General features: G+C 47.5%; 1 protein-coding gene and 1 long non-coding RNA gene across 2 annotated transcripts in view; one reads left to right on the top strand and one right to left on the bottom strand.

Annotated features, from left to right (window-relative positions):
• Positions 1 to 13419, top strand: part of LOC127308577 (probable pyridoxal 5'-phosphate synthase subunit PDX2) — a 75526-nt gene that overhangs the window by 14224 nt on the left and 47883 nt on the right. The window lies entirely within an intron of this gene.
• On the bottom strand, positions 359 to 3723 carry LOC127308579 (uncharacterized). The gene is made up of 2 exons (XR_011746566.1): positions 1407 to 3723; positions 359 to 1048 (listed from the first exon to the last, which is right to left on the bottom strand). It is a non-coding gene; the product is annotated as an uncharacterized lncRNA (long non-coding RNA).

Here is a 13419-nt window from a genome sequence, read left to right as displayed (position 1 = left end):
GTTTTATACATACCAGGTGCATATGCACCCGGGATCAGATTTGGTTTTCCGATAATAATACATGATTTAACATGCTGCAGAATATGTAATACACTTGTGTGTGGATAGCTATTTTCCTGGGATTTGATGACATATTCAAGTAATAAGATCAGGGCACCTATGCTTACTCGATTATGGCCCTAGAATACAAAATAAAATAGGAAGCACGCTTGCAAAAACATTGAACCTGCACTAACCAGATCAAGCGAGTTAGCTTGAGAACATGACATAAGCTATTCGGAAAATTATTTGGGAAGTTTTGAGGCATCTACTACTGAAGTTAGAACAATAGATGTTCTGTTTCTAGCAAAAAAACATCTTTTTCTTTTGAACATAGAAGGCGCCCGAGGCGCCAAAATTTTCATTCCTCAACTCAGCAACAATGTACATCATGTATTACAAATCCCTGCCAATCTATTCCAATGAGAGAAGAGATAGCAGGACAGTGAGGAGAGGTGTGAGCTGAAGAAGAGCAGTCTAGGATAGGTGAACCTAGGGATCTCCTAAGCACCTGATGAGCACAGTTGTGAGCACCACCATTCAAGTCTCTCTTTATATGGAACACCTGGCTTTGCTGTTTTGTAAAGGAATTGAGAATCATAGCCAGCGTGTTCCTGCAGTTCCAGTGCAGGTGGTGGGTGTCAATTTTCAGATCTGCAACCGCCTTTGCCAAGCTTAAGTTGTCCGTTAGGAAGGTTGGCCTAGTAAGATGCAGAGCTTCTGAGACTGATGTTGCTAGTTGCATAGCTTTGGCCTCTGCCTGCAAAGCCGAAGAACAATAATCTGTCGAAGCCTGGATCATAATGTTGAAGTTCTGGCCTTCTCTTTGAAATTGGATGAAGATTCCGATTCCAGTAGCTCCTATTGCTTCGTCACCTGGGGCTTTTTTGCTTCTCCACGCTGCGTCCGAGTAAACTCTTGGGCCTGCAATGTTCCAAACAGTAGCTACAGTGTCTCCTTGAGTTGGTTCGCGCAATCGATGATTTGCCCTATGAGTAATAGAATTGTCCTGCATGGAAACATTCAAAGGATCAAGTAGTTCCAAGTTCCTTGTTAGTGAAAACATTTTGAAATCAGCCTGTAGTTGAACACTGTGGAGTACTACTTAGATACATGATCCCTTCAATTCGTGTGCATGACACACAAAAATTGTAGCTGGAGAAAGAGGTTTGTGAGGAAATTGAAAAAATGATAACTGAAGAAATAAACTCTTAACCTGCGGTGAATACAGCTACCTAATGCAGTGATGCCTTATCTCCGTCTCGTGCACTGACTACTGTATTATAGTTGAACCAATTTCTTGGGAACCTAACAATTCACAGGTCAAGGACGGGAGCAGCTCGAAGTAAAAGTTAGAATCAGCTAACCTTCTAGCAAAGGAAGATGTGAACAGTGGTTGGCATATCATTCAAAAGCTCACATACAATGGTACATCACTTAATCCCCATCAAGCATATATCGTGTTAATTTAAACCCCTGAATCTGCAACAAATTCAGAAATGGAACATAACTGCGTAGAGAAGAAAACATATGCGAGAAATTGGAAGGTATTAGGAACCATCATAAGCCCGAACACAATCATCACCAGGACTAAAGAGGGACCAATATTTACATCGACCACATGACCATCGCCAAACGCCTATAAGGCTATAACCATGCAATACAACAACCAAATGTGCACATGCTGACCATTATAAGGATTCAAGACTTACGTTACATAAGTCTCCCAAAGTATCTAATTTTTCATGGAGGATACAGTAAATATGCATCGGCCACATGGTACTTTTTTTTTGCAAATAGTATCATAATTTTCAAACCTCCCTGCATCTTGAGGATTTCTGTAGGACAATCAATAGCACTTGCAAGCTATTTACAGAAAACAGATTACCAAAACAAAAGCTAGGATTCTACTTCAAATAAAACATTCTATATTTTAGCATAAAACACAAGTTATTAGAAAGAGAACCAAGCAATGATTAGGATCCCAGAAACTGAAGATATATCTACTGCAGAACACTACATTGCTAATCAAAACGTGTATAGTAAAATAAGTTCCAAAAATGCATAAATCATACTACCTCACCACATTGCTAATCAAAACTTGTCTAGTAAAATACGCTCCGAAAATGCCTAAATCCTACTACCTCACCTGAAACTAACAAAAACCAAAAGCAGATGCAGAGATGGCGAAGAATTTAGCTAGTACCAGCGCCTCAAATTGACAAAGAATCCAAATTCACTCGCCTCGCAAGAGACCCCGACTATAGCAAGACTGAAACATTTCTGCAGAAATCCCAAATCCCATACAAATAGACAAAGGATACTGCAAATTTCTCTTCAGTTGACATGTGCACGGACATATGTGAACATGCATTACCGTTGCCTGCATCAAGAACTATCTACTGCTGCTTGCATTATGAACTACCTGAGTAGATGTCAACCCTATCAAGAAAGCATCTGAATAGTGAAACAATATTGTGGCAGCGCCCTGACTGTTGTAGATTACTGAATGTCACTGGTAAACACATCTTTTATTGTTAGCCGGCCAGTACCCATTGAATATCTGCCAATTTGCGATCTTGCCTAATTATTATCTACAAAAGGAACATGGTATAGTAAAATATAGGTAATAGTGGTCCTTTCATTGGAAGAAGCAACATGAGTTATTAGCAAAGCAAATACTCAGACACAAACAAACGATTGTGAATCTATTTACCCTTTCATCAGCATAGAGCTATTTGCAGAACGAATACTCAGAAACGAAAGGTAGATGAGAAATACGTACCTTGTATCAGCTTCTTGGGGTGGAATCTGTTTGGTGTAGCAACGGGGCAGAAGTGCTTTTTCAGCTAGTGTCAGATGCATGTAGTAATCTCCGTCCTTGCGCTGCTCCATCTGTTGCCATGGCGGTAGCGTCCTATACTTCCTGTTCGTCGTACAGGTGGAAGAAGAGTGGCTTCGATGCGACGACACGCTCCCGAAATCGGAGCAGGCACGTCCTAGTCGTCGAGCGCCCACATGGCGAACCAGCCCGGCGGGGTCAAGGGCCGCCATCAAAACGGCTCTGCACCTCGCCCTCTTAACACATGCCGCCCCTGCCAGAGGGCCAGCGACCGCGCGCAGCCGGAGACCAGGAAACTCCACGGGAAGTCTTAAAGGGGGGCGGCTGCGCTGCCTCCTCTATTTTCCCTTTGATGAAACAGTGGTGGGGATCTGGATAAAACTACTCTGTACGCTCCCGACCCCTCCTCTCTTCTGGATTGGCCGCCGGCTGAAGTCCCTCGCCGCCACTGCCCATGACATGGCACTGAGGAATAGCCGCTCAAGATCACCGCTTGAGGGCACCCGGACTCGGTGGTGGTGGGGCTGCCATGGAAAAAACCAGGGACCTCGATCTGGAGCAGCCGCTAGCGTTGTTGTTGGTGGTCGTGCACCCACCCAGCGTGAAGGGGATCTACGGTGGCCGGGGGAAGCGGGTGTGGGAGAAGATCTGAGCGCCTCAGTGACGACCACGTCGTTGGAGGAGAAGGCCACCGGCCATAGAGGAGCTGCGCAGAGAAGAACATGGGGCTAAATTTCTAGGCAAGTCTGCTTGATATCTCTGGGCAGAAGGAAGAGGAAGATGATGAGAAACGTGGCACTCGAAGGGAGCCTTCCAGAGGGACACACGTTGAGAATTGAGGACAGAAGGAGGCAAGACACCACAGTCAAAGCGGTGCGGTGGGACCAAAATCCATCGCCAGAAGATAAAACGTGAAACTGATCAGCTGGTCCACCACAAACAGCAAAAGCCACGCTAACAATGCACCAAAGCATGTGCCACCTCAAAACAGCCATGTTAGCAAATGCTAGAGAGCACCAAACCGTACCCAAAAAAGAATCCATGTAGATTAAACTAACAACAGAACACACGTGTTAGCTGGATGTTAATTCAAAAGAAGTTCAAAATTAGGAGAAAAGTCGAAGTTGTTAAGCTTTAGTATAGTAGTTATTTACAAATCCATACATACCGAGCATGTGCGCCCTGCCACGGACTGCCTCAGGAATATCGTTTGCGGCGGTGGGAACAAGAATTAGAGCGCGTCCCAAAATTTGAGGTGCGCTGGATAAAAAACGTTTCCAGCCGCACGCTCCAAAAGCTTTTATTGTTCGGTGCGGTCCAATACGGTGTCCGGTGTCCTGAGCCCGTCCCCGCTACACAAGGGACGCTCTGGGCACGCCGGACACAACGAAATGAGAGGCGAGGAGGCGCGGCCCGACGCGTCAGCGACTCGGATGCTCAACCGTCGCCTACGTAGCGATGGTGCAGTTGCCGGGAAGCGGAACCGTCGCATTGGCAACCGCGTCGACCGACGCGCCAACCGCCGGAATGGAGCGCGGACTCCTCGGAAGAGCAACCGCCGCTCTCTTCGATTTCTGCGCCGCCGTTCATCCGCGCTCAATAAGGCCCGTACGTCGGCGCTTTCGGATCTTCAACCAGCCGCCATTCATCCAAGCTTCCATCCGACACCTCCAGCGACGATGAGCTACATCTCCGAGCTTCCATCCGACACCTCCAGCGAGGGCAAGCCTGCTGGATGGTGCCATTGGTGGGACAGAACCCGGACGCCCAGCAACGGCGACGATTCCCCGCCGCCAGTTGACAGCGCGGAGGAATGGCTGGGCGTGGAGGAGGACGCGGAGGCGGAAGGGTTAGAGGAGGCGGCGGCGGCCCGTGCGAAGGCGGAGGCGGACGCGAAAGCGAAGGCCAAGGCCAAGACGCAACCGGCGAGCACCGGCGACGACGAGGAGGACACTAGTTCCTCCGACGCGTCGGCCGACACCGCCTCTTCGGAAGAGGTGACGAGCAGGAAGCTGTCGGAGATATGCCCAAGAGGCAATAATAAATTGGTTATTATAAATTTTTGTGTTTATGATAAATGTTTATATACCATGCTATAATTGTATTAACCGAAACATTGATACATGTGTGTTATGTAAACAACAAGAAGTCCCTAGTAAAGCCTCTTGTATAACTAGCTTGTTGGTTAATAGATGATCATCGTTTCATGATCATGAACATTGGATGTTATTAATAACAAGGTTATGTCATTATGTGAATGATGCAATGCACACACCCAATTAAGCGTAGCATAAGATCACGTCATTAAGTTCATTTGCTATAAGCTTTCGATACATAGTTACCCAGTCCTTTCGACCATGAGATCATGTAAATCACTTATGCCGGAAGGGTACTTTGATTACATCAAACGCCACTGCGTAAATGGGTGGTTATAAAGGTGGGATTAGGTATCCGAAAAGTATGAGTTGAGGCATATGGATCAACAGTGGGATTTGTCCATCCCGATGACGGATAGATATACTCTGGGCCCTCTCGGTGGAATGTCGTCTAACTAGCTTGCAAGCATATGAATGGTTCATAAGAGACCACATACCACGGTACGAGTGATACGTCTCCAACATATCTATAATTTCTGATGTTCCATGCTTGTTTTATGACAATACCTACATGTTTTATTCACACTTTATATCGTTTTGATGCGTTTTCCGGAACTAACCTATTGACGAGATGCCGAAGTGCCAGTTCCTGTTTTCTACTGTTTTTGGTTTCAGAAATCCTAGTAAGGAAATATTCTCGGAATTGGACGAAATCAACGCCCAGCATCTTATAATTGCACGAAGCTTCCAGAACACCGGAGAGGCACCAGAGGGGAGCCCTGGGGGGGGCCACACGTGTGGGCGGCGTGGCACAAGGGGGGGCGCGCCCCCCTATTGTGTGGCGGCTCCGTAACCCCTCTGACTCCGCCTCTTCGCCTATTTAAAGCTCGCTGACCTAAAACATCGAGACGGAAAAGCCACGGTACGAGAAACCTTCCAGAGCCGCCGCCATCGCGAAGCCAAGATCTGGGGGACAGGAGTCTCTGTTCCGGCACGCCGCCGGGACGGGGAAGTGCCCCCGGAAGGCATCTCCATCGACACCACCGCCATCTTCATCACCGCTGTTGTCTCCCATGAGGAGGGAGTAGTTCTCCATCGAGGCTAAGGGCTGTACCGGTAGCTATGTGGTTAATCTCTCCTATGTACTTCAATACAATGATCTCATGAGCTGCCTTACATGATTGAGATTCATATGAGCTTTGTATCACTATTAGTCTATGTGCTACTCTTGTGATGTTATTAAAGTAGTCTATTCCTCCTTCACGGTCTAATGGTGACAGTGTGTGCATCGTGTAGTTCTTGGCGTAGGTTATGATCATAATCTCTTGTAGGTTATGGAGTTAATTATTACTATGATAGTATTGATGTGATCTATTCCTCCTTCATAGTGTAAAGGTGACAGTGTGTATGCTATGTTAGTACTCGGTTTAAATTGCAAAGATCTATTATGCTATAAAGGTTACTTAAATATGAATGCCGAATGTTGTGGAGCTTGTTAACTCCGGCATTGAGGTGCTCTTGTAGCCCTACACAACGAATGGTGTTCATTATCAAACAAGAGTATATGTAGCACAAAGGAAGAGAACTTATTTATTATGTGATCAATGTTGAGAGTGTCCACTAGTGAAAGTATGATCCCTAGGCCTTGTTTCAAAACACCGAATCTCCGTTTATTTACTGTTCTGTTGCATGTTTAATCGCTGCCATATTTTATTCAGATTGCTATTACCACTCATATACATCCATACTACTTGTATTTCACTATCTCTTCGCCGAACTAGTGCACCTATACATCTGACAAGTGTATTAGGTGTGTTGGGGACACAAGAGATTGTTATCACCAGATTTTGGCCGAATCAGGAGATGGGCCGTAATTGAGATGGGCTTAGAAGATATACATGAAAGATACTCTCGAACCGGCCTTGTACAAGAAGTTTGGGCTAGATTGCCCGTGTATCTGTATATTATTAGATCGTGTCGGTTAGAATTAAAAGATAGAGTCTAGCCCGTACACGGGTTAGTTTATTTCCGAATTAGAAAGTTCCTTGGACTATAAATATGTACCTAGGGTTATTGAGAAAGGAGGACAATCACGTTCACAACAAACACAAACCAGGCGCATCGCCACCCCTTATTTCGAGGGTTTCTTCCGGGTAAGCATCATGCTGCCTAGATCGCATCTTGCGATCTAGGCAGTATACGTTTATTCGTTACCTTGTGTTACTCGTGCTGAACGTTGTTGATGGCGAGTAGCACTACTTATCATAGATGTTTTGGGGCTTGCATTGATGCTTTTCTTATGCATATTTGCTTAGCAATGCCGTCCCTCGATATCTAGGTGTAAGGGCAGCACCTTGCTTGTTCGTTACTTAGTAGATCCGATCCGTTATAGTTGTTCCTTGTTCTTCAAGGATTAGTTTAATATCTGCATGATTAGGCCTTATGCTGGGGTTGGATGATCCGGTAGTGCGTGAGGTGTTGTTTTACCGTTCCTACAAGGGATGTTCCGGGAATTGACTTAATGTTGGTTTTTAGGCCTCTTTTAGGAATAGTTTCCATCATCTTTCGTATCTGCTAGGCCCAACTACGCGTAGGATGTTCCGATTATGCGGTGAAAACCCTAAACTGTCGTAGATTGGTTTAGCTTTGTTTTGATCAAGCAGGATCCCCATGTCATCGTAAATCCAACGTGAACCATGGGGCGATCGGCTCTTTGAGCCGATCCACAGGGCAACCTGAGAGCCGATCGGGCTCGTATTTAATGTTTACGTGTCTACCATGCAGGAGACTAATCGAAGCAATCCAACACCTTCCTGATCAGGTATAGGTCAGGTGGCACGCCCTTGCAACCGCCAGGACGTGTGCTGGGACTTTGCGGGACGACGCGAGGCACCAGGGCCCACTTAGCAGTCTTGGGAGTCTCCCGGCTCTTCGTGTTGCTTAACCACTGCTCGCCGGTGGGTTTTGGCAGGCAACACATTCTGGCACGCCCGGTGGGACACTTTCTGCAACAACCACGTCAACATCGGCAGCCAAGATGTCGGACGAACTGATCAAGTACGAGGATCTACCTGCAGAGCATAAGAAGAAATACGATGAGCTGAAGGCCATCTTTGAAGCCGATCTCATCGGCTCTTTTGAGAAGACCCGTTCGCACGGCATCAGGTTCAAAGGATTCACACCCGAAGGCGCGTTCGAGGGATTAGATCTGTCTCTCCCTTCGGAGGAACGTACCAGAGCCCTGCGCCAGGAAATTAACTATGTTGTGGCTCATTCTCTACATCGGCATTCCGAGAGCCTGGTGAATACTCTTGAGCGGGTTGCGCTTCGTGTGGTGCAAGAAATCATGAAACATCAATATTCTCCGTCAGGACCTGCTCTAGGGACTCACCAGGGAGAGATACCATTCCACACTAGGCCACCACTGCCATTCGCGATGGCAGCTCCACAGCAACAAGGTTCACCGACATACGTTGTCTACAAGGCTGGAGGTGATCCTGGCGACTACCAATTCTTGTATGAGCCGCCCAAGGAGATTCCACATGGATACGTGTGCACATACGTGCCGGACTGCAACAACTGGATGCACGCGATCCAGACTTCAGCAGGAGGAATTGCCGGAACAGGAGCGATTGTTACGGCAGGAGGGATCGCTGGAGCCGCGGGGAGTTCTGGAGCAGATGCTGATAAACAAGCGTGGCTAACTAAATATTCCACTGCCACGAGTCATGAAAGCTCAACCCCTACAGCTCCTACTGTGGATCAGATCAGCGCAATCTTGAGAGATCAGTTCGGCATCCTGCCGAAGAAGAGAACAATCGGCTATTCCAAGCCGTACCCCAACGAGTATGACCTGATCCCACTGCCGCCTAAATATCGGCTCCCTGACTTCACAAAATTCAGTGGATCAGAAGGGTCTAGCTCCATCGAGCACGTGAGCCGATACTTGGCACAGCTGGGCATGGTTTCAGCATCAGAACCGCTACGTGTGAGGTTCTTTGCCCAATCTCTCACGGGTCCAGCCTTTGGGTGGTACACCTCGTTACCCCCAGATTCAGTTCGGACATGGAAGCAGCTGGAAGAGCAGTTTCACATACAATATCATTCAGAAGCCACCGAAGCTGGCATTGCCAATCTGACGCAGGTTCGGCAAAGGCGAGGAGAGACGGTGTCTGAGTACACTCAACGTTTCAGAACTGTCAAGAACCGATGTTATTCGGTTCATTTATCTGAGAAAGAAGCAGTCGAGCTGGCCGTGGCAGGCCTCGCAGTGCCACTCAAGGATCTGACGTTCCAAGTGGAGTACAATTCGTTGGCCCACATGGTCCAGAAACTGACATTGTATGAGCAGCGCCACCCAGAATTGTACCAAGACAAGTTCAAGCGCACGATAGACCTGGTCGACGCTGAAGAGGATGAAGACCCTGCGGAAGATCAGGAAGTCGCCGTGGCTGAATGGACTCGGACAGCAGTTCCCGTGTCCTGCAAATGGGTGAAACAACCAGGGCCTCCAAAAGGGTTTGATTTTGATTTAAGCAAAACTGAGCAGATTTTTGATTTGCTGCTGAAGGAGAAACAGCTGAAGTTACCCGAAGGCCACAAAATTCCTACGTCACAAGAGATGAACGGTAGGCCATACTGCAAATGGCATCACACGTTCACCCACGCCACCAATGACTGCAAAGTGTTGCGTGCACAGATTCAAATGGCGATAGAGTCAGGCCGATTAATCTTCGGACAATTTGCCATGAAAGTAGACACACATCCGTTTCCTGGCGTCAACATGGTGGATCTCAGTCACTCCATAAGATGTGAGCCAGGTTTCTCTTTTGATGTCAACATGGTAGGGCTTGGTAACCGCCATGGCAAGGATAAAGCAGAAAGCAGTCACTCTCGTGGCAAGGAGAAAGAGGAGGCCGATCCACGCGACTGGCCCCAACATGATAACAGATGGTACCTGACAGAAGAAGAAGTGAGAAGCGTGCGGTATCAACGACCACTCTCCGCGCATCTCCTTAACAAATATGAGCATCAGTATGACCGACGTCGGCGCTACGACGTGGATGACGAAAGATATCGTCGGTCTGATGCAGATGACAGGAGGTATCGCCGATATGATAGAGACGATGAAGGGTACGAGCGTCACGCTAGAGGGAAGTCAAGAGAGCAAGAAGACATGGATAGGCATTGGAACTGTCCTTTCTTTAAACACTGCTGGGACTCAGGAATGAGCCGATTACCTACAATCGAGAACTGCCCGGAATGTAGACAGCAGAGGAAGGGAACAAATGAAGTTTCAGTGTTCAAGCGTCTAGGGCCTCTCCCACCTCAGAGTAAACGAACTGAGTCATCCCAAGACGAAGACTTTGAGGAGTCAGATGAAGAAGAAGATAGGTACCACCGGCCAAGGTGGTGCCCTGATGGACTCAGCCATTCTCAGAAGCGTAGGGTGCAGCGGCTACGAAACCTGGAGGAAGCCGAAGCACAGTACCTGTACACGTTGAGGAAGGCACGGCCCGATCTGGCCGTGAAAATTCAGCAAACGTTGGAGACAGAGATGCGCCCGCCAAAGAAAGTGTGGCGCCCTAAATAGACAAAAGCCGATGTAGAGGCATCGGCTGATACAAACATGGTGTTCATACTCCCGTCAGAGTTTTGTGCTCCAAACGACGAGGAAGTATCGGTGGCTCAATTCGACTGCGGTCCACGGCCAGTGATCTTTGAGAAGCTACGAGAGAGGAGCTACAGGCACTTGAAAGCTCTATACCTAAAAGGTTATATCGATGGGCAGCCTGTCAGCAAGATGTTGGTTGACACGGGAGCGGCAGTCAACATAATGCCGTATTCCATGCTACGACGATTGGGACGCTCGAATGACGATCTGATCAAGACCAACGTCACATTAAGCAATTTCAACGGCCAAGCATCAGAAGCAAAAGGTGTTCTGAATGTAGATCTGACCGTAGGCCGAAAAACCATACCTACCTCGTTCTTCATCGTCGACAGCAAAATCAATTACGCTGTCCTGCTAGGAAGGGATTCGATTCACGCTAACTATTGCATCCCATCCACAATGCACCAATGCATCATACAGTGGGATGGAGATGAAGTGGAGGTCGTTCAGGCAGATGACTCAATCGAGATCTCACTAGCTACCATGAATATTTGGGATGCAGACGACCAAGAGCCGCTCTCTGGAATCAGTTTGGACGGCTGTGAGCGCATCGAAGCTTCAAAAAACGGGGTGAGGCTGGTCTTATCCACCGGCTTGACAGAGTAGCAAGGTCCAAATCAGTAGACGTACGTGGCGAGGCCGATCCCTGCGATCGGCCCCAAAAAATAAAAAGCACGAATCTCATCTCGAGCATATCACGTAGCCATGCTGTCGGCAGAAATCATCGTCATATGCAAATCGGATGTCATCAAGCACATGCTGTCGGCCCCTGTGTTGAAAGGCCGACTCGGCAAATGGATGTTTGCGTTATCGGAATTTGATATCCGGTATCAACCTGCGAAAGCAGTTAAGGGACAAGCGTTGGCCGATCTTATTGCTGAACGAATAAACACGGACGTGGCAGCACTATCTGTGCGTGCATGGGCCATGTTCTTCGATGGATCGGTCTGTGAGGATGGTTGCGGCATCGGCGTGCTACTCGTGTCGCCTCGGGGGGCAACATTTTCCTTCTCCATCAGGATATCTACCCCTTGCACCAACAATGTTGCTGAGTATGAAGCGATATACAAGGGAATGGAGTTGCTATTGGACGCTGGGGCAGAAGCGGTTGAGATCTTTGGAGACTCCAAATTGGTGATTTCTCAACTCACGGAAGAGTACAAGTGTGAGAGCGAGTCGCTCTTCCAATTATGGATGCAATGCCGTGAGCTGATGGCACAGTTCAGGTATATAAACTTCAGTTGGATCCCAAGGTTGCAAAATACCGAGGCAAACGATCTCGCACAGACAGCGTCAGGATACAAGGACGTAGCCGATGGAGCCGATTTTCAGGTGCAGTTCAAGGAACCAGATGATTGGAGAGCCGATATCTTCAATTACTTGAAAGATCCGGCTCGGGGGCACCTAAACGGATAAGATATAGGGCCATGAAGTACGTACTGATTGGCGATGACATGTTCTACAGGACATTGGAAGGATTACTTCTCAAATGTTTGGGACCAGCCGAGTCCAATCGGCTCTTGCATGAGGTGCATGAGGGTGCCTGTGGAACTCACCAATCGGCTCATAAGATGAAGTGGCTGATCAGGCGATCGAGATTTTATTGGCCCACCATGCTTGAAGATTGTTTCCAGTACTATAAAGGGTGTCAAGCATGTCAGAAGTTTGGGAGCATTCAGATGGTACCCGCATCAGCAATGAATCCTATCATCAAACCTTGGCCATTCCGAGGTTGGTGCATGGATATGATCGGCAAAATTCATCCTCCATCGAGCAAAAACCATGAATGGGTTCTGGACATCACAGATTACTTCACTAAATGGGTGGAGGCCGTCCCTATGAAGTCAGTAGCATCGAAGGATGTCATCAGTTTCGTGTTGGAACATGTCATTCATAGATTCGGGATTCCCCAGACTATCACGACCGATGGAGGTTTGGTTTTCGTTTCTAAGGAGTTTAGAAAATTCTGCGAGGATATGGGAATCAAGCTGATCCGATCGTCTCCATACTATGCTCAAGCAAATGGGCAGGCTGAAGCGTCCAACAAGAGCATGATCAAGCTGATTAAGAGGAAAATCGACGAGCACCCTAGACGATGGCATGAGGTATTGTCAGAAGCTTTGTGGGCTTATCGCATGTCGTGTCATGGAGCAATAAAAACCTCGCCATACCAGCTGGTCTATGTACAAGAAGCTGTGTTACCCTGGGAAATCAAGGCTGGGTCGAGACGGATAACGTTTCAGAATGATTTGACTACTGAAGAATATGCAGCCCTGATGAGTGACAGTATTGAGGATGTAACGGAACTCGGACTATGGTCGCTTGAGAAAATCAAGGAGAATAAAGCCAAGGTGGCTCGCGCATATAATAAGAAGGTGAAGCCAAAGGAGTTCCAAGTTGGTGATCTGGTATGGGAAGCTGTATTGCCATTGGGGACGAAGGATAAAGTGTATGGTAAATGGTCTCCAAATTGGCATGGCCCGTACAAAGTTGACCAAGTGTTGAAGGGTAATGCATACATGCTTGAGCAGTTGGATGGCGTGAAGTTCCCAGTAGCTGTCAATGGTCAACATCTCAAGAAATATTTCCCAAGCATGTGGGATGACGAACAGTGAAATGTGGGGGCCGATTCATGAAATCGGCCAGTAAAAAAAAATTTATACAAGTCACAGCCGATGCACGGACATCGACTTCAGAATAATAAAAAAAAGCCGATGAATTGCCATCGACTCTAGAGGAACAAGCTCAATTGAGCAGGTTAACAGATC

This window comes from Lolium perenne, chromosome 6, assembly GCF_019359855.2.
Source record: "Lolium perenne isolate Kyuss_39 chromosome 6, Kyuss_2.0, whole genome shotgun sequence".
Classification (NCBI taxonomy): Eukaryota; Viridiplantae; Streptophyta; class Magnoliopsida; order Poales; family Poaceae; genus Lolium; species Lolium perenne.
Note: the sequence above shows the minus strand (reverse complement) of the source record. Positions and strands in the feature narration are given on the sequence as shown.